We start from the raw sequence: 22,116 nt of genomic DNA on the forward strand, positions 1-22,116 counted from the left end.
AGGTTAGAAAGAACCATCGTGATCATCTAGTCTGACCTTCTGCACATCGCAGGCCACAAAACCTCACACACCCAACTCCTGTAATAGACCCTTAACCCCTGGTTGAGCTACTGAAGTCCTCAAACCATGGTTTGCCGACTTCAAGTTACAGAGAATCCACCATTTACACTAGTTTAAACCTGCAAGTGACCTGTGCCCCATGCTGTCGAGGAAGGCCAAAATATATAAAGCATTTTTTCTAGTCTTGGAATAGAATTTGAATCTTTGACGTGTACTACTGGTATGCGGCAGAAATCATTAACTTTTAATCTAAGTGATTAAGACCCCTGAATAAACATTTAATCATGATTTAAAGGGTGGGCCATCATAAATTAATGTACTAAGATGCAAAAAACCTCACACCAAACAAATTATTTCTGCATTTCCAATACACGGATTTAGGATTGATGGCTGTCTAGTAGTTCAAGGCTTTATACAGTACTTGTATTGCACTACCACCATAGGAAATGCTGGTGAAATACAGTGTTTAAAGAAAGCATACAAAGGTGACCAGAGTATCACCCTGAGTAGCAGAATTCTGCAGCTTCCCCTCTCTGCCAAGGAAGTTGTCATTATTTGGATGGAAAAGGCTTTTGCATCTGGTAAAAACAGGAGACAGACACTCTCCCACAACTACATACAATTTCACGTTCTTGATCCACCTTGCTAAGAACCTTTAACATGGTTAAACCCTTATTTCTGAGATTATGGGGAACACTGCATTTTTGTAAAATTGTGTTTTGAAAGTTCATAAATTTGTACAAAAGCCAAAATTCATAATAGGGATTTGAATATTTGGGGTTAAGGGATATTGGATTTTTTCTATACTGAAACTTGTTTTTTAAAAACTTCAGAATCAAACAAGGAGTGTAAGTTTACTTTGCACTGACAACATAAATGGGATATTAACAGTGGCATATAAAACATTTGTTTTTATAATACTTTATGCAAATAGATAAAGAAACAGTTCCAAAACTTTACAGACAGTTTTAACCTTAGTTCCCTTTAAGATATGGTAAACATTAAATAAGCCACTATATTCTGCAAGATAGCCAAAAAGGAGAAAATATTAAAAAAAAAAAGTCTTCTCAGAAACATAAAGATTTCTGCAACAGGGCAAAAGACAAAGCAGTATAGAAAAAGATATAGCAAGTGTGTGACTATAACCAACATAAAAGAAGAAGAGTTTGATAACAAATGGAAGCTATAACGCCAGGGCATGTACAGCTGCCAATTCGTCCAAAATTGAATGTTAAAATAGTAAAGACTATAGGAACCTTGGAAGGGGGGGGGGGGGGCGAAATCAGTCTATTGCTCAATTCAGAGCCACAAATCATGCACTATTGCAGATAGAAAATGTAGTCATTACAAAATTTGAGACTTATTTGTCTGAAATAACTTCTAAACTGATCCTCATTTTGAGAGCCAGGGAAAAAGTTGGAGAAGATGGATTTAAAAACAAAACCACCACAACCAGACATCAGAATGCATCCTGGAATCACACAATTTTGTTCTTTCTCCTTCTGTTAGCAACAAAAGGTGAACCCAAGAGACCGAGTTGCTACAGGGAATACTGGAAAACACTGCTTGCTTTAAGCATTCTTTTAATCATTTGAGTTTTGGGTTTAAGACTACATTACTCACATAAAATGTCAGTTTTGATTAAGAATCTTGAATCCAGAAGTCCGAACAATATAGGGTGACCATACAGGCAGTGTGAAAAATCGGGATAGGAGGTGGGGGGGTAACAGGCACCTACATAAGACACAGCCCCAAATATCAGGACTGTCCCTATAAAAATTGGGACATCTGGTCATCCTAGAACAATATAATCTCATATGAAGTCACTGAGAGGCCCACATTTTCATGAAAATAGATCCTATTTAATTAGCAACAAGAGAGTCCACTATATATGTGTGTGTGTGTGTGCGCGCGCGCATGTGTGTGTGTGTGTGTGTGTGTACACACGCATACACACACACACACCCCCCTACCTGTTCACATTATTACATAAAGTCATGTGGCAGTACAAAACTGATTTTCATCCAATAGCATATGGCAATTTGCAGAAGGAGCTTGAGGAAAGGAAACTAACACCGAAGAAAAGAATCCAAACTGGTTAGCAAGTTACAGACAATCTTGAAATTCCAAAACTGACCTGCAAATTTCATGGTTAATATGATGTGGATCTTTTTTCAGCAGCTGGGTTAAACGTGCACAGTCTTTTCCTAGGCAAAGCTCCAAAGAATATTAAACCTTGAATGAAAATGCTAATTGCAATATACTAAAAACAGAACAAGGAAGTGTACTTTGGAGAACCACAACAGGAATTATTTGCATTCCATTGGTACTTCAGTTCTGATCTTCCTTTCTATTAAACACTGACTATCTATGGATGTGCTTCTGCAAGTAACCTAAAAGCTTAAGAAAAAAAGTTACGCTCGCTGAGATTATTGTTCTTCCTCCCCAAAACTAATCTACCCCATCATTCCAGCTCACTGGCACAAAAATACAGATCAATGGCACTTGGAATCAACAATATTTTATTTACTTGCAACATCCATCTGCAAAATGTTCCATCTGGGTATAACAGGGATGTGTAGTAATAGCATGAATTTTAAAATATCTATGTCAAAATGCCTCTTGCTACTACTTATCAATCAAGATAAATATAATCTAGAATAGACATTGGCTAAATTTTCTTTTTAACTCAAACTAACTACTCATGCAAGATCTATCATCATAGAATCTGAACACTTATGCAATTGTTAAGAAAAGTTGCCTTCATTGTTTCAAACATATAATATTAAAGCATGCATCCTGTTTCAGAATCATAGGAAAACCAAGCTCCTTGTTACAGCTGTATGACAGAAAAAGCAGATATTTAGTTTTTAACCAACAAAATCCTTCATGAGGTTAACTAAAAGTGTAAACTGAATTCCTCATTAAATCTTCCTCCATGCCAAAGCCACAACAGCTAATACTAGTTATTACTCTCTCAAAAGAAATGGTCCAGAGTTTATACACACATACATGGTCTGAAGAGGTATTTTATAAATCCCACAAAAACATTTACACAAAATAACTGAATTTGGGCCAGTAGAGTAAATCTCTCACATGCAAAATGTCAGCCAATTACGCTTTTAGCAGAGCACCAAGGAGACCGATTTTGGAAAGCTAAGCAGGTTTCCAAGTCTAGGAATGCTTGAAATCTGTTTATTCTCAGTCAACTACTTTCTTCCTTCTGCCAATTACTAAACAAAGGGGGAGGGGGGCGGACTGTTTTACTCTCACAGATCAGTTGGCTTAACCAAATTTAAAAACTCTCACACTGAGGCCTTGGCTACACTTACCGGCAAGTTCGACGGCTGGAAATCGAACTTCTGGGTTCGACTTATCGCGTCTAGTCTGGACGCGATAAGTCGAACCCGGAAGTGCTCGCCGTCGACTGCGGTACTCCAGCTCGCCGAGAGGAGTACCGCGGAGTCGACGGGGGAGCCTGCCTGCCAAGTGTGGACCAAGGTAAGTTTGAACTAATTCGAAATAAGGTACTTCGAACTTCAGCTACGTTATTCACGTAGCTGAAGTTGCGTACCTTAGTTCGAATTAGGGGGGGTAGTGTAGACCAAGCCTGAGATACACGACAGGTCTAGTGAACAGAGCACTGTATTGGGTCTTGGGAGACCTGGGCTCTATTTCTGGTTCTACTGCTGTTCTTCTGGATGACCTTAGGCAAATCACTTCTCTCTGTGCCTCAATTTCCTCATCTGTAAAGTGGAGCTAATGGATACTGACCTCCTTTGAGATCTGCTGATGAAAAGCATCATGCAAAAGCTAGGTATTATTACTACCTTTAATACCCTTTCATGTGGGCAGACAACAGAAGCTTACTTTTCCCTCCCTTCACCTTTGATCTGCTCAACCTCTGCTGCTAACAACTGGAAGAAACTAGTCTCCTTATGGCACCCCTTCATCTCCCCTGCCCAGTCACATGTAAGCAGCAGTACTGTGGAAGGGCCAGCTCTGCACCGTGAACACTGATCAGTTAGGAGGCAAACAGAGAAGATGAGTTGATCTTTTGGCCTCCCAAAAAGTCCTAACTGGCTAGAGGGCTGGCAGGAATTCCCAGCCCTGACTCCCTGCCGCCAGCCTTCCTGCCACTGGCAGATGGGGATGCCACTCAAGAGGAAACTGCACAGCATGAGCTTCAGGCAGAGGGATGTGTGCTGCTACTGCATGGACACTACAGTCCCAGAGTCTGATCTAAGGACTGGGGCCTAGGACCAGGGAGCGGTCTCAGTGTAGGTCACAATGAGCTTTACTATCATGCACCAAAGAGCTGGCTAGAGCCCAAAAGGAATGGAAATGCCCTAATCTGGGGCTAAACGGTTGAGCCTGTGGCACTACAGAGTATATACAAATTACAATTGTAATAATGTTTCTAGAACAGAAGCATGAAGTACCCAAACTGAAGCCAAGAACACTCAGAAATACTGATTCAGTATCAGGTATTGTCATCAATTACATTGGTGAAGAGAGACCAGTCTTTCCCTGACTGAAGGGAAATTTAGTTGGCTTAAGAAAAGTGCAAGAAAGAGAGGGTACTTCTAAACTGGTGCTCATTTTTGCACTCTGCAGAAAAGCTTCAACACTAACAACAATTAGAAATCAGATCCTTGTCTACGAACAGGTAAAACTGGTAACATATCAAGCCAAACTGGGAAAGAGGATGGGGAGGGGGGGAAGGGGAGTAAAATTAGGATAACAGAAGTGACATATTGATAAAAAGGCAGAACAGTAAGTAAAGAATTTTGTTCATGAACATAAAAAGATTTTCAGCAAACTCTGAAAATCTAAAATTGACAAGTATTTTTATACGAAAGACCCAAAATTGTAAAAAAATTAATAATTTTTAAAAGAAGAGGGGACAACACTGACTAATAGTAGCAAAAAACTGTTAGTGGAGACACAGTGCTTAGAGAAACTAGTACACACCAGAAGTATGTTTTTCAAGGGAAGAGATTTCTGAACCTGTAATTTCAACTCCAGAGAAACAACCAATATGGAAGCAAAAGGGGCTACTAATATTGCGACTAGATTAGATTAATTTTTCAAAGACATTTGTGTGAGCAGGGGAGACTAATTCCAGAGACACAACAACTCTCTATGGAAAGGAAGAGTTTTACAAGAACGCATCCAGACAGACAAGCAGCAAAGAGTTCCCAGAAGTGGTCACAAGGTGAGGGGGAGACAGGAATGACCATTTTATTGTTCCCAGGTCTATCTCTCTCAGCTGATGGATACTCAGTTAGGATTTGTCAAGCAGAACCAGCAGGCATGCTTTGTGTTCCGAGACTGGTCTGCAAGTGCTTTCTAGTTTTCACTCAGCCTAACAAAGCCTAAACAGGTATTTGCATGAAAGATTGAACTAATCAAGATTCGGGGGAGGGAGGGATAGCTCAGTGGTTTGAGCATTGGCCTGCTAACCCAGGGTTGTGAGTTCAATCCTTGAGGGGGCCATTACTTGGTCCTGCTGTGAAGGCAGGGGACTGGACTGGACTTCAATGACCTTTCAAGGTCCCTTCCAGTTCTATGAGATAGGTATATCTGCGTATTAAAAAAAGCATTGATGTCATAAAGGACTAATAATAGAAGAACTTGGCAATAATATTTATATTAAACCTTTGTCTGCAGCTTCCCACTTGAGCTTTTAATATCCTTTTTGAGTATTATGTGCACACTGCTGAAAATATTGCATCTGATGAGGATGACATTCTTCCACACTGTAAACTAGATTAGAAGAAATGTCACAATTTTAAGAATTCAAAAATACATGAAAAAAAAATCGTGTTAAAACAAATTCCACGTTGCAAAAAAATTTAGCATTTAATAAAGTGCTGTAAAGAACAGAGGGGAAATCCAATTAGTCATCAGTCAACCCATCTGCTACTAGAATGCCACAGCACTACAGAATTTAGGTTGCCTGTTTTGTTTTGTTTTTTAAATGCCCTCATTTTAAACCAGGAATTACCTGACCTTATAAATGAAGGAAGTTCTGAGTAAGCCTCAAATAAAACACTCAGGAGAACTCGATACTATGTTTTCTTACAAGAACATTAAAATTTATCAGAGTAGGGAAGGCCTGATGGGGAACTGGCACTGTGTATTTATGTAAAGGTTTGCTATCTAGTGCCTTGTCTTTACTGCTAAAAAAAGAATGTCGTTTACCTCATGGTAACTAACCACCAAGAGCTATCCTGAGGTAAAGACACAATGAAGACCACGCATTTAGTTTTACTGCAGGGCAACAGTTCTATTCCCCCTCCCAGGGTTGATCTCAGTGAATTTACCTCATGGTAAAACTAAAGCACCTGGTTTTAGCTGTGTTTTTGCCTCACAAAGAGCTGTTACCTACCTTTTTTAGCAGTGAAGACCAAACCACAGTATGATAATTTCTAAAAAAAACCCTAAAAAGCACCCACACCCCCATAATCTTAATTTTCTCTCTCACTAGACATAACTATCCCTCAATCCCACCATACCCCCAGAATTCTGCAATTTTCTCACTTATTTTAGCCCCATTCCATGCTATGCCAATGCTTTGCCTCAAATCTCTCCAAGAAAGGGTGTGGGGAAAACACATATAGCAACCTATGACAGGAACTTCTTTCCTTCCTCTCAAACCACTATATAATGGTTTAGGGAAGGTGACTTACAGGAGAGCGCACACAAGGAGGTAATTAAAATTCTGAAATTAGAATTCAAAACCTGGACATTTGACTAAACAAGAGACTAGGTTTTCATAAAAATTCTGTCCCACTATTTGACCAGCTCTACTCCTCTGGCACCCACAGCGTCTCTCTTCAGACCCATTCCCTCAGTTTCTTCTCCTTTATCCTCTGCCTTGCTGTCCACAGACTACCTTCCCTGCATTTTCATATGCACCTTTGTTGCACGTAGCCAAAAAAGTATCCTTTAATCCATACTTCACAATCCTGGTTCTCCTCCTCCCTTTTAACTTCTAGATTAAGCTGTTAGCTACTTATCCTCTAATTTTTTCTTTAAATCATTGGAAAGTGGATTTTATTCTCACTGCACTGAAACTACTCTTACCAAACTGACTGAAAATCTCCATCTACTTGATCAAGTTTAACCATCTTTGACACAACCACCACAGCAACTGCTTTGGGCTCTGTGCTTTTGGAGATTCCCTGTGTGAGAGAATTACAGAAGATGGGGGTGTGGTGCAACTGAGGGTTAATTACCTCTAGTAACACACAGCATGTGGTTCAACCCAATTCCATTCCCCTGCCTCAAATTTTACAAAAATCACAAGGTCAACCTTATTTGGTGAACGAGACTTCAGCTGCTATTTTGTCTCCTATGAAAGAAACCTCTTCCAATTTGGTTCAACAGCATTTCTTAACCTGCCGGTATTTTTTATTTAATAAGAATTATGTACAATGGGCTCTTATAATAGAAATTTTGAAGTGCAAAGGAGTCAGGATGTTAACAGTATTTCCAAGCAGCTTATCTCTGGCCCACTACAATCATCATATGCATTACAGTAGAGTTTTTCATTACAAGCTTAAAAGAAAGTGCAACATGGTATACTACTCAACTTACACTCAATGGGACAAAGGTAAGGTTGCTCTAGAAGCAGTACTGCTGAATTTCTGGATTCCTGACCAACTGAAAGTCAGAACTTCAATGTTGCATTAGTTGGGTTTTAGGGTTTTCCCTTTCCTATCCAAATTCACAAACTAACTTTGTGTGGAAAGATACAGCCCTGAAGGACAAGCGACAAGAGCAAGATGAAGGCATTTATTTTAGGTGGCTATTTGTACATAATCACAGAAATAAGTTTTAATGTCACCAGTAGAGAAAATTTATTCAACTCTCATCCTTTGATATCATGATTCTTAACACGCGAAAACATAACACTTGATAATGATCAGTATTATAAATATTTAAATGAGAAGTTTCTAACTACAAATGTAAACTCACAGAAGCCCAAGATGTCCACTGTGAAGTTCCTCTCACTTAATATCTCAATATCTTGCCAGGCTCCTCAACGGGAAGGATTTACCAGCATTACAAAATATTTCTGTTCTTGCGCCTCACAACAACAACAACAAAAAAACACCACAGATAAAATTCTGATTTGGGACAGCGAAATTAAATGTCAATGTTCAATCAAAACACACACCCCACTGCCATCTTGAAGATTCATGTCACAGCTACAGCTCATGAGACAAGTCAGTTGATATTGTAGATGTAAAGACTTCTACCCTATTTTGTTTGTTACACACACTGCTTGCCCCGTTACTGTGAACCGTCCATTAGCAATGAGTTTGTAGGCCTGGGCAGCAGCAATCTTTCTTCAAAACAGTCCCAAACTGAGAATGTGGATGTTGTGATGTGAGTTACAGGAGGCACTGCTGGATTCCCGTATGGTTATGGGATCCTGTATTAACAAGAGCTACAGGGAGGATTGATTCCACAGCGCGCACACAAAAACTGCACTGAGAACACGTGGCTGCTTAGTCTTTCAAACACTTCACTATCCCATAATTGGCTCATAAATTTCATTCATAACTTGAAATGAACTATCTGTATTTTCAAATGTTGTCATTACTCTCCTGCCTGCAAGCAGTTAAAAAGAACCTTGTGTTGTGACTGAATTAGTGGCATAGTTTATGGCTCACATGGAGCCAAGTACAACCAGGATCTCTCCAAATAGGATTTTCAAACCCAGGATTCCTTGATCGATCATCAATTAATCAAAACTGACAGAAGGTGAAGTCAGCCCTGGATTTAAGTCACTATGGTAAGCCATGCCCCTCCCTTAAAAGCCGCCCCACACAAATTCTTGCTGAGCCAATTGGGAGCAGTTATCTCACAGGCATTGACTATACTACAGCAGTATCATTAAAAGGAATTCCATGCCATGCCTTGTCTTCAGATCACTCCGAACACAGAATAGAAGCTTTCATTATTAGAAAGAAAATAGAGCAGGGATGGAAGGAATAAAGGAAGGGAAGTTGTAAAGATTGTGTATAGTCACATATAGACCAATAATTTTTTTAAAAAGTTAAAGCTACATGGTTGATCTATTGACCAAATGGCAGATGCAGAAGGATAAAATGTTCCTAAAGGATTAGATTTTCTTTGCATTTCTTTTCATGTTGTAACTGAATACTAGTAAAAAGCAACAAAAATTTCTGACCACAGTTGTCAAATTCCAAAGTGGGCATAGGGCAAATGTGTAAAAAAAGCAAACTGCATTTCAGAGCAAGGCTTCATAGATATTTTTTAATGACATACTGGACATTCAAATTATTATTTATTGTTCAAGAGCTTTAGACTAATTAAAACAACTAGTAAGATTCCCACCTAAGCAGCAGTTTTACAAATTAAATTGACAAAGACATCGAATTCAAGATTTCACCTCTATACACCCCTACCTATAGAGGAATGAAGACTTGGGGGATGAGGAAAAGTAGTACAATCCACACATAATAGTAGCACAGGTCAGGGGAAATCCAGTTTTGAAGACAACAAAGTAAAAGTATTTAAATATTTGTACACATACACACAAGACAGACTGACTAATAGTCCATTAACAGGGACATGGTGTTTTTTTTTTTTTTTAAAGTTTAGGGACACTACAGATTTTAAGGGCCCTGAAGCAGCTTTCAGGCAAGCTTCAGTTTCACCCTGAACTGCAGAATTCCAGTTCAAGTTGGAGGCTCAAGAAGAAAGCCAGCCTATTCATATCCAGCCATTTAATTCATGTGCTTCCTAAGAGAATAAGAAATACCTTTCTTACATATGAACTTGCTGTGACTATGTACTTGCCCACAGAGTCTGTACAGTTCAGGTTGAAAGTAGTTTTGTTGTTTGTATTCTTTCCAGCTTTAGGCCCAGGAAGCAACTTCAGGAGAAGAGATTTACGATCCACTAAGCAGGCGTTTCAAGAAAATACCTACAGCTATTTTGTCCCACTAGAACATAAACCAAGCAAACAGAAGGCTATCCAACAGAAAGTTGTTTTTGTTTTGTTTTAGGGTTAGTTTGTTTGTTTGCGGGGGGAGGGGGGAAGAGAGAGAGAGGTGCTTCAAGGGAAAAAAGGTGAATTTGCTAACCGACATTAGAGAAGGCCAAACTGTTTAACAAATTGAGCTCTTTCCACACCACTTTCAGGGCTTGGATTTGTCTTGCGTACCCCCAAGTTTCATATCATTTAAAAACTACTTGCTTACAAAATCAGACATAAAAATACAAAAAAGTGTCACAGCACACGATTACTGAAAAATTGCTTACTTTCTCATTTTTACAATATAATTATAAAATAAATCAGTTGAGATATATATATATATATATATATATATATATATATATATATATATATAAAAATAAATAAAAATTACTTACATTTCAGAGTGTATAATATAGAGAGCAATATAAACAAGTCATTGTTTGTATCAAATTTCAGTTTGTACTGACTTCGCTAGTTCTTTTTATGTAGCCTGTTGTAAAACTAGGCAAATCTCTAGACGAGTCGATGTACCCCCGGGAAGACTCTACGTACCCCTGGTTGAGAACCACTGCTCCAGTGTGAACAATGTAGGACAGATTCTTTTTTTTTACAAGATCTCCTCTTACTCAATGAGGTAATGCACTTTAGCTTCATCTATCCTAGAGAAATTTACCATTCTAAGAACAGCCTCCTAACAAGCTTGTAAAATGCATCCGATCCACACACAAGAGGGCTCCAAGCTATAGGAGCATGCCAAACTCCATTTAGTTGCCAGTGTGTATGGAGGTGAGCTGTATAATAGCACTAATGGTTCAAACAATCCTTCCACTGTTGTCCCACCATGCACAGGTGGCCTTTCAGAATCTCCCAGAGTCTGTCTGGGACCTGTGCTTGAAACTGTGGGATAAGCATCCAGAAGGAAACACAGCTGAGGTTTTGTCTACACAGCAGGGTAATGTGCACTATGGGCGTATGATTTCCACAGTGCACAAACATGTTGGACATTAATTGGGTCATGTAGATCCTGCTGGTGCACACTAAAGGTTTCCTAAGGCATTTTAATATAATGCTTTACTATTCCTTTGGGGTTGTGTGTTATGGGTGTTGGTTTCGCTTCTTGACATGAAATTGTGGGAACAGAGTCAAACACATTCAGCTGCTAAACTGCAGACGTTCCATTTTATGGACAAGAGCAGGAGCCTTTTTAGGACATAATCAAAAGTATATGACTTACTTATGGAAGATTAGGGTTCTATGAATAGCCTCATCTGCTCCAACAGACAAATCAGCTTATGGAGTTTGGTTGTATCTTTACTTACGCAGGAAAAGGACATTCTTTGACTAAGTAGTATTTAAAAAAAAAGTGTTTTATTAGTTGTTCTTTGAAATAATCTTACTATTAATTGTTTAGAAATAAAAGAGTGCCCAAAATATGCCAGATGTTTTCCAAACAAAGAGGAAGAGATAATCTCTGTCTTGAGGGATTAAAATCTAAGAGGACAAAGACAGAGGAAAGGTGGGAGACTGCAATACTGCATACAAGCAAAGTTATTCTAGTCATGATAATCGCATGTAGTGTGTGTTTGTTTTTTAAAAGTTAAATAAACTATTGCAAATAGTTTCTGTGCCTGAGTTTATTTTTCTTTTATTAAAATCCAAATGATTCCCACCTATTATTCTAGTTGGCCATGTGATCCTCCAACCCATTACTTCCTGCTTGCCAGCCTATGTTAATTTACTCTTTATCTTGCCATGGGGATAGGGCTCAGTGAGGGAAGATAAACATTGCAGTAAAATTTCACATAAAACTTTAAAGGTTAAGTGTCCGAAGTTACTCTGCAGGTCCAGACTGGAGTCATTATGCTGTTCTCCCAGTAGACTTTCAGACGATATTTGCAAGTACTTTGCTGATCATGTCCCATTTCTCCCCCATCCATTCCAATCTCTAATCAAAAAGATACCTAGTACAGGCTCATTTGGAATGCTGAAGGTCAGAGGTAAGAAGGTATGTGCATGTGTAGTGAAGCTTTCTCAACACCTGGCTACAATAAATTTGCCTCAAGCAATTCTCTACAAGTCCTTCCCCCCCATAAGTATTAGATTCACTCACATTTTTACTCACTCATAGTTCCCCCCCAAAACAACCTCACCTAACAGAAAAATCAAAAGCCAGACTGATGTGGCTTTGCCATATTGGGCATGTATTCCAAAAATAGAAATTAAAAGGCACCCTATGTGTTCTGGCTGGGGGGAGAAAAGAACACAATAATGGTTAGATGGATAGCACTCATTTTTCATCACCAACCTGCATTACTTAAGCATGGAACAGCCTTTTTATAGAGAACAACCTTAGTGATCAATAAATATACCTTTAGAGTTATAAAAATGAAAACTAAGTGCAAAGAATGAGCTGAAAATAGCTGTACAGCTAGCCACCTTCAGCAGATTGACAACTCATCTTTCTATAGCCACTTCCTCTTGACTGCACCATCTTCATTTATTGCCAAAGCCAAAAAAGCTTTGCTTCTATTTAGGGGGTGGATGGTAATTTGTCCTTTGTATTACAAGATAAAAAACTTCCATCAGAAGGTACTGACTATTTTTAGCTCCTTAAAACTATCATATTCACCATTTGCTTTAACTGCTTTTCTCTGTAGACTGGATTTACAGAGTGCGATACTCTGCAACATTTACTCCCGCAGAATTTTATATCTAGGATTTGTTTACATTTCATTGGAGAAAGAACATGGTTACAAATAGGAAGGAAATAAACAATACATACAATTTTTGACCCAGATTACTGTAGTTGGAAGCATGCTTTTCTTTTAGCAAATTATGGTTTAAAAATCATTCATAACTGAAGTTAAAGGTGGTGGGAAGGAAGTCACTGTAAAACAGTCTCTTTTGCCCAAAGCTAGTTTTACAAATTCAACTGTTTCCTCAACTTCTGCTTATGGAGAAGTTATTCTGGCAAGCTCGAAAGTCTTTTTAAAAGCAGATCTTAGGTCAGCAAGGAAACAGACACATAGCAGATCCAGGGCTAGATAACAATGGAAAGATTTTATAAGGTAGAACTCTCACAGAAGGAAAGATCCTGCCTTAATCATGCTACCCGGAAAGAAATGTACACTCAGAACCCCCGAGAGGCACACAGGAAGGTCGCAAAGGGGTCAGACTCTACTCAGGAGATAGCCATCCCCAAAAGTGTTACAACAAACAGACTTTCACTACAACTTCTCCTTTACAACTCCTGCTAGCCTGTAAGTTTACTAGTTTGCTGAGGGCTTGTCTACACTTACATTTTATAGCGCTCTAACTTGCTGGCTCAGGGGGGTGAAAAATCACCCCCCTGAGCACAGCAAATCCGAGCGCTTTAAAGCGCTAGTGTAAACGCGCTCCCAGCGCTCGGAGCTAATCCCCTCGTGGAGGTGGATTACCAGGAACGCCTCACGCGCGACCACACTCACACTTCAAAGCGCAAGTTTCCAGTGTAGCCATGCCCTGTTTTCCACTGCTATTTAACTGCATCCACTCCACTCCCAATTCCACAAATTAGAAGTCACCAATATGATAATGTCCAGAAGAGAGTCATTACTTTCAGCTACCAGATCAATCATTTGTGGTACACACAAGAAAGGACACTTTTAAAAACAGGAATATGCAACCCATTTAAGCTATGTTTGTGAAGTGATGAACTAAGCAGCTATCTTCAAAGGGCAGATCCTATTCTAAACAGTAGAGGAGATTTGAACTGACTTAATACTCCTCAACACACAATACAATACAGTAGTTGAAAATCATCCAACCAGACTCTTGCAATGATCTGGAGGAAGGCTAAAGTCAATGCGGTTCAAATGCAGTCCAACTGAATCTAACTTTAAAAAAAAAAAAAAAATACAAATCCAGAAACACCACTCTCACCATAGTCTGATAATGTGCAGAATTAGGTTAGAAGGGCAATTTTGGGGTGAAATGTTGTTGAAATAACTTTATCAGTCTCTGGTAGTTGTGGTCAGGAGAAAATTAAAGATTCAGTCACACTTTTCAGCACAAGAAGGCTCAAAAAGGGACAGTCAGGCCAAACGTTGCCCCAAATTCATTGTGAGAGAATATGCCTTTGTATAATCCCAAGCGAATAACCATGTTTCAAGTGTTACCAACTCTTGTGACTTTTTGAGAGTCATGATATTTGCTTTCTTTAAAGCCTCAGCTCCTGGAGTCATGTAAATACATGAGCATCTCTTCTGTTTAAAATATCGGATATGTGCATACGTATAAATACATATGTTTCTAGCCCTCATGGCTGCAGAGAAAAGCTTGAAAACGTGACCCAAATGTATCCCAAGGCCTCTAGAGTCAGAAAGTAAATATGAAGAACCTCAAAATTATGGATTTTTAAAACCAATCTTCTGATTATTTGGAGGCTGCCTTTAAAAATATATATATTTGGAGTTGACAGTGCTGATGTTCCCATGATGATCAGAATGGGGATCAAGGAAGAGAACTTGCCCTGCTTCTGTTGAAGTTTACAACAACAACAAAACAACCTGTGCTGTTTGCAATGCAAATAATACAGCATTGCGTTAGTGTACAAAAACCTGCAGATTAGAAACACAAGTGCAACTCATCTGTCTATTGTTGTTCTCCAAGCTCAGCAAATAAACAGCATAAAAGGATGAAAAGTTAGATTTTTTTTTAATTTTTCTCTTTTAATAATCTTTGGTCTTGTTTGTAACACTAATGATTTATTTTAGCCCAACAGTGTCCACCTTTCATTCCATATGCTGTCCAACATTGCTCCTCCTTCCAAAACCAGTTCCAGTGCACAGGTTCATTGGTGCATGCACCTCAGAGGTGCACTGCAGTGTAGAATGGCTGCTATTTTTAGTGAGACAGTGCCTTTTACAAAAAAAGTTTAACTACTTGCTTTCCAAAGCAAATACAAGTAGCACAACACAAGTCAATTTTTAATTACAGCAGAACCAAGCTCCAATTCTAGGAACAGACTCAAGGGAGCTGAAATTCACAGGAAGGCATTTGCAGCAGATGGAGGACCTGATTCTCTGTTCCTTGCACCCTGAGTTATCATTTACACCCATTTTGCACAGGTATAAATGATGACACCAGGTGAAAAGCAGTGAAGAATCAGACCCTAACCCAAGAAACTGGACAGAGGGTCTCTTATCCCCACCGAGAGTGACCACAAGGCAGGACGCTATTTTATTACACAACTGAAGAAAACGATTCTCTTGTTTAATTCTTTCATGATACATTAAAAAAAAAAAAAAAAAGGCAGCTGAGCAACAAGACTATGCAAACATTTCTAGGTTCTGAAGAGATGAGGCCAGCCTCCTCCCTGGTGGTTTGCATGTCATCATCAGAACTGCTTGATGTTTATACAGACTTATAGTTTAAATATGTTTTACATGTCTTTAGAGGTACAGAGCACATATTTATGAGTTGCAGTGATTGCTTTTTCATGAGTGGTGTATAGACATGTGGAATACAGAGGTTCCCAAGGCTAATCCTGTCTCCAACCAGAATACTTAAAGAGGCAGAAGCCCAAACCAACAGACAGAATGGGCATGTTTTACTGGGAAGGAGCACATAAATTAACCAACGCTACAAAGGAGAAAACCCAACTATTAATCCTCTCTGCTACACTTAATTGATTTGTAAACAGTAACATTTTACTGATGCTGAGCTAAAAGTTTTGGTAAGTTTAATTTATATATTATCCTTCATCATAAACGATCCCAAAAATGCTTAGTAAACTTTTTTTACACACCCATAAATCACTCGGATCTCTAAAATGTAGCAGCTTTTTAGCTGCATAATGATACTACTTTATATGTTAAGGACTGAAAGTGAAGAATATCATGAGGCAGATCCTCAGAGAATGTAATTTGGCGTGTCAGTGTTCGAGTCCAATTGCCAATTTACACTAGCTGAGGATCTGGCCCTAAAACCAACTGAAATTAGAGAAAACATAGGTAGGTAAGTAACTGGTAATTACAAGAACAGCAGGTTTAAAAAGAGCCCTATTTTTACCAAAAGCTTTCTTTATAAAAGACCCAGGCCAATATTTTCAAATGTGGACACCTAAAATTATGCTCCTAAATCCATATTTAGACACCTGAACGAGGATTTTCATTTTCAAAGGCATACCCGCTACTCTAGTACATGCATCAAATAGGTCTTCATCCTCACTCCTGCCACACAGGATGAAAGAGGGAATTCAAAAGTGTGTTTCTATGTCTGGGGTTCCAATCTAATTAAATGAGAATAGTTAATTGGATTGTTAACTAAAAACCAATTATAATTCTTACCCTAAGATCAAGCAGTTGCTTTTCTATTTTCTCTTCATCTCCCCTCTGCTCCCAGGTTTGAAACATTTTGTGATCCCTCTCCTTCTCCCTACACCAAAATCCCTCCCCCACCCAACTTAGCCACAATGAGCTGTGAAAATGATACTGGAACAGGATTGTCAGAATTTGTCAAGCCACTCACCCTAATCACTGTTTTAAATTGGCTGAAGAGGAGAGCAGGAATAGAGCTGATGTTTTAAGATAGAGGCCAGTAGCCTTTATAAAAAAAAAAAAAAAGCTACCATCCTCAGCAGTAAGAATTTCCTTCTAAAATCCTGGAATTTCTTTTATTTAGTGAAGAGATTCTTCTCCCTCCCATTTCAAAACTGACAAAGGGAATTAGATATTTTAAACTTATGCACGCACGTTCACACATTTCGGAGTGAAGCATCTTCATTAATTCAGTTGCCCAACATATATCAAAAGCTGCCTAGTAACAGTTTCCATATTTATATATTTTTTAAAAGCAGTGGAGCCTCCAAGCCATAAATCCAGACATTCTGAATTCATGCCTGCAAATCCAGAAGTAAATCCAGATGTGAAATATCAGCAAGGCAGATACAAATGCCATCACACATTCTTCACACCAAATAATATGCATTAAACTGTTACCTTACCACAATATTAGCAGGTTCCATATACAACTGCAAAATTCTTCTGCTCAGACACCAATATATACCACTGACAAGCTCAATAGAAATCTGATTGCCACAAGAGTGTTTGATGAAGAAGCCTCGATAGTTTCCACCAGCCCAGTTGCGCTCAATTAGAGTGACCAGACAGCAAATGTGAAAAATCGGGATGGGGGGGGGGGGGGGGAAATAGGAGACTATATAAGAAAAAGATCCAAAAATCGGGCCTGTCCCTATAAAATCAGGGCATCTGGTCACCCTACACTCAAATGTTTTTTTAATATTAGGAAAGGAGAGGAAAACTAGGGGAAGCTGAAGTGTTTGGAATTGAAGTGTTTTGCATCTGAAGAAGTGGGCTGTAGCCCACGAAAGCTTATGCTCAAATAAATTTGTTAGTCTCTAATGTGCCACAAGTACTCCTGTTCTCTTTGTTTTGGAACTGGAGGTAGAAAGAGAGAGAAATTAAATCTCTCAACTTGGCCCTGCTTTAGTTTAACTCAAAACAAAATTAAAGAAACACTCTATTACCACAACAGATACTGAGCCAACATTTTCTCTGGCAGACTTATTCAGAGTCACTGAAGTCCCCCACCCTCCCGCTTCTCTTTAATGCTACTGAAGTGCTGCAACATGAACAACCATGTGTTTGTGCTCACTTCATTCTTCTTTGCAATGTAAAACTTTACACACTGTACTAAAAAAGGTAGCACATACACATTTGAGGGAGCAGTTTATTCTCCCCAATCACTCAATCCAGCATTTTGAGGTCAAGCTACAGAAAAATACCAGTGATGGTTCTATTTATCAGCCATTAAGTGGTGTTTTGATCAAAGAGTTCAGCTTGCACCCCCAATATGGAGAGGAGAAACAAGTCATATTTACACTACTTTGGACACACATTGGTGGACCCAGGTTCAGTGGAAGAGCATGCTAAAAATAGTAGTGTGGCCATGGCAGCACAGGCAGTGGTTTAGAATAGCTACTTGAGTATGCACCCAAGGGTCGGGCAGTTTACTCAGATGGCTAGCCCAAGCCACGGCCTATTCTACCTCAGTTACACTGCTATTTTTAGTGCACTAACTCAAGCAGAGCTAGTGCTTGAATGCCTACGTGAGCTGTGAATCACACATCCCAGCAGTTGTCTAGACATACTCTTGGAATATGCTGTGAAACCAGCATAAATCAGTATGTCAGAAATAAAAATTAATTTGGAGTCACACATGCAACCACTTTCTCATAGAAGACACTGCCTTAATTACAAATACAGGTAATTCTGTCTAATTGATTTAGCACACAGCCAAGAACTCCCAAGGTCTAATATTGTCTCTGCTATTTAGGGCTGGTCTACATTTGGGGGGGGGGGGAAGGGGCGTGCGCGGTGTCAATGTAAGATATGCAAACTTCAGCTACGCGAATAGCGTAGCTGAAGTCCAAGTATCCTATTCGACTTAGGACGGCGGCAAATCGACCACCGCGGCTCCCCCATCGACGCCGCTTACTCCTCTTGATGAGGTGGAGTACACGCATCGATTCAGGGATCAATTTATCGCGTCTAGATGAGACACGATAAAATCAATCCCCGAGAGATCGATTTCTACCCGCCGATCCGGGCGGGTACTGAAGACGTGCCCATAGTTACTTTGAGACCTGGGGCAACCCACTTAAGCTTGATCTCTAATTTTCCAGTCACTTTGAAGCTACAGCATTCTATAAGGGCTAAATATCAAAGAAGTGATTTACCTCTATCAAGTCAAGTTGTGAAAGATTATGTCCTGTCAAGAGTCATACTGCTACCACACAGAGGCCCAGTGGCTGAGAGAGAGGAGAACTGATCTGGGTATAGGAGTAATTCTAGGACTGCCACTGCTGCTCTTCTAATATTTCCATACTTGAGTTTATTGCTCTTCTATTGGCACCTGGTGGAAGGCTATTGTGCACATAGCAAAATGTCTGCAGATTCAGGAAGGCACCAATGCACTAGTTTCCACTTCGCTCACTTTTCCAACTATATGGGTTAGAAACAGTGTTGTTTTTTCAAACCTGCGATTCCAGCACATTCTGAAGCCACAGAATCATGACATGCGCAAGGTCCGGGGTCTGCTTTGCATTAATTTAGACAGACCTGAACTAAGGGCTTGTCTACACATGAAAATTAATCCAGAATAAGGAAGGGTGTGAATCTGAAGGAGATTAACTCCACCTGTGGATGATTTTGTTCCAGAATACGCAAGACCACAGAGAGTTAATCAGGAGTGGCTAGTCCATAATAACTCCCTATGTATACGATCCTAAGGCATTCACCCCAAGAGTTGCAAACAACGGACACAACCAATTCTTGTAATATGCAGGGGCTGGCTGTTAGGAACATGAGGCACTGCAACATAAGTTAGTTTTCCTCACGGGGTAAAGGAGGGTTCTCACTTAAAAGTGGAAGGATGACATTTTATAAGTCTTCCTAGTAATATTAAACAAATAAAACCTACAGACAGTTTTCCATGATGCTCCCTATAAACAGCTAGGAATATCAGGGACAGCTTTTGAGGGCCTACAAAATCCACACTTGCAGGGTGTCTCTCCCCCCACAATTTGGGAGCAGAATGGGGGAGATGAAGAAATGTAAAGGAGATTCTCAGCATTCATTTAAAAAAAAAGCTATAGCCCTTTTTCTTAACAAGATAGAGTGAAAAGTGCAAAACTCTGTAATCCAGTCACTAGGATTGAAAGCTTGGCACTGATTTTTCATAAAAATCACCGACTATCCACTGTTCTTTCACAGTTTCTGAAGACTTAGGAGGTATCCCAAATTTTACGTTGACTGGCTGACATATGTTAAAAAACTAAACATTGCTTTACCCATACTTAATACATGGTAAAATTGTAGTAACATGGTAAAAAAACCCTTGTTTTTTTCTAATGAAGACATTGCTTAAGCGCCAAGAGCTGGTATGCTGGGAAGAAGAACACTGGGCAGATCTGTGAAGGGACACTTATGTTTATAGTAACAGAGGGTCCTGTGGCACCTTTAAGACTAAGAGAAGTATCGGGAGCATAAGCTTTCGTGCGTAAGAACCTCACTTCTTCAGATGCGCATCTGAAGAAGTGAGGTTCTTACCTACGAAAGCTTATGCTCCCAATACTTCTGTTAGTCTTAAAGGTGCCACAGGACCCTCTGTTGCTATTTACAGATTCAGACTAACACAGCTACCCCTCTGATACTTATGTTTATAGTGAACACCAAAGAATCGTCTCAAATTTGCCCAAAATCCTCAGGCTTGCCTTGTGCTTAGAGATGCAATTATTTGTATTACTATAATGACTAGGAGTCCCAGGTATGGACCAGGACCCCATTGTGCTAGGTGCGTTACAATGAGAGCAAACAAAAAAGCTGGTCCCTGCCCCCAAGGTGTTTACAATCCAAGTATAAGACAAAAGACGGATATGGACAGACTGACAGAGGTGTGCAAGGAAGCAGTAAGAATTTTGGTCACCATGATGGGCTGTCATCTTAGCACACCAGCAGACTAACCATTGTCAAGTTTTTCTGTAGGCACCATGGCAAAAGAGTTTTAAGGAGGACAATGAGGCAGCCTTGAAGATGTTTATGGGGAGCTCCTCAGTGTGAGGGGCAGCATGGCAGAAAGAACAAAGACTTCTTAAAAAATTTAAGAAGTGGGCAATGGAGGCTTTGTAGGTCAACTGGAGGCAGGAGTTGACCACTCAACAGCGAATGGGAGGTGACAGTAGGTTGGAGTTAGGCTGTGAAATGCCTTGAAAAGGAAAACAAGTAGTTTATTTTTGATGTGATAGAGAAGGTGAAACCAGAGAAGGGATGCAAAGGGAGGGGTGATGTGGCCTGAGTGACCGGCTAGGGAACTATCTTTGCAGAAATATTCTGAATAGATATGTGTGGAGAAAGACTGCATTTGTTAAGGCCCAAGAAAAGGATGTTACAACATTTGAGACTCAATAAGATGAGAGCTTGGACAAGAGAGTTGTAGCTGTGCGGAAGGATAAGAAAAGCCATATTTACAGAGATGTCACACTGAAAGAATTGGCATGACTTAGACATAGCCCGGATTGCAAGATCATTTTCCTAGCCCGTCCCTTTGATTATGTCACCCTCTCTTTGAATCCCTCCATTGTCTCATTGGTGCCTTGTGCTCCCATGTTTATACCCAATTGTCATCTCGTCTTATACTTAGATGTTAAGCTCTTTGAGGCTGGGACCAGCTTATTGTTCTGTTTGTACAGCATCTAGCACAATGGGATCCTGGTCCATGACTAGGACTCCTAGCACTAGTACTGCAGTAATATAAATAGTAATGTAACACAAGATTAAACCAATAGCATACTCTTTTGTTGGAAGGGAAAGAAGAGTAAAATTCAGTCCAGTTTATCTTTGTTTCACAATGTCTCACCACATTAATAAAAAAGGAGTAATTTAAACTAGCCTTCTGGGTCGCAATCATAGCCATCAGCTTCAATGGGAACAGCTTGCATTCAATTAATGGGATGATTGGGCTTTTGGTATTTAAGTCCACATTTCGCTAAAGTTTCTGGATTAGACATGTTAGTTTTAAATTTTGAAAACTGAGCATGTGGGAACACAAATCTTAAAGCAAGGCAAATGGATTATTTCAATAATCTTTAAACCAATGCAATCTTAGAAATTTACCAGGCACCTCTAATGCCTTTACCATCTAGAAAAAGTATTTGTCATTAACAACTGAAGCACTTAAGCCTGAGGATTTACCTTATCACAATAAATTAAGGCTTATCTAGACGGGGGATATTTGGGGCTTGTTTATATGGAAGAATTGTACTGATAGCATGTATCAACCTTAAAACAGATCTAGTTAAACCAGTGCAAGAGGCAGAGTGGATGCTCTTATTCTGGCATAAACTTTGCTTACTTTGGTTTATCTTAAATTGATTAGCAACAAGTTTAACTAGACTTAAATAAGCCACTCTTAGGCCATGTCCACACTACATGTGGTATGGAAGCACAGCTATGGTGCTATAGCACTGCAGTGAA

At 39.5% G+C, this 22,116-nt stretch overlaps 1 protein-coding gene across 5 annotated transcripts in view; it reads right to left on the reverse strand.

The window, feature by feature from the left end:
* JARID2 (jumonji and AT-rich interaction domain containing 2) overlaps window positions 1-22,116 on the reverse strand; it is a 315,799-nt gene that overhangs the window by 260,063 nt on the left and 33,620 nt on the right. The gene's annotated exons all lie outside the window — the stretch shown is intronic.

Source organism: Chrysemys picta, chromosome 2 (genome assembly GCF_011386835.1).
Source record: "Chrysemys picta bellii isolate R12L10 chromosome 2, ASM1138683v2, whole genome shotgun sequence".
NCBI lineage: Eukaryota > Metazoa > Chordata > Testudines > Emydidae > Chrysemys > Chrysemys picta.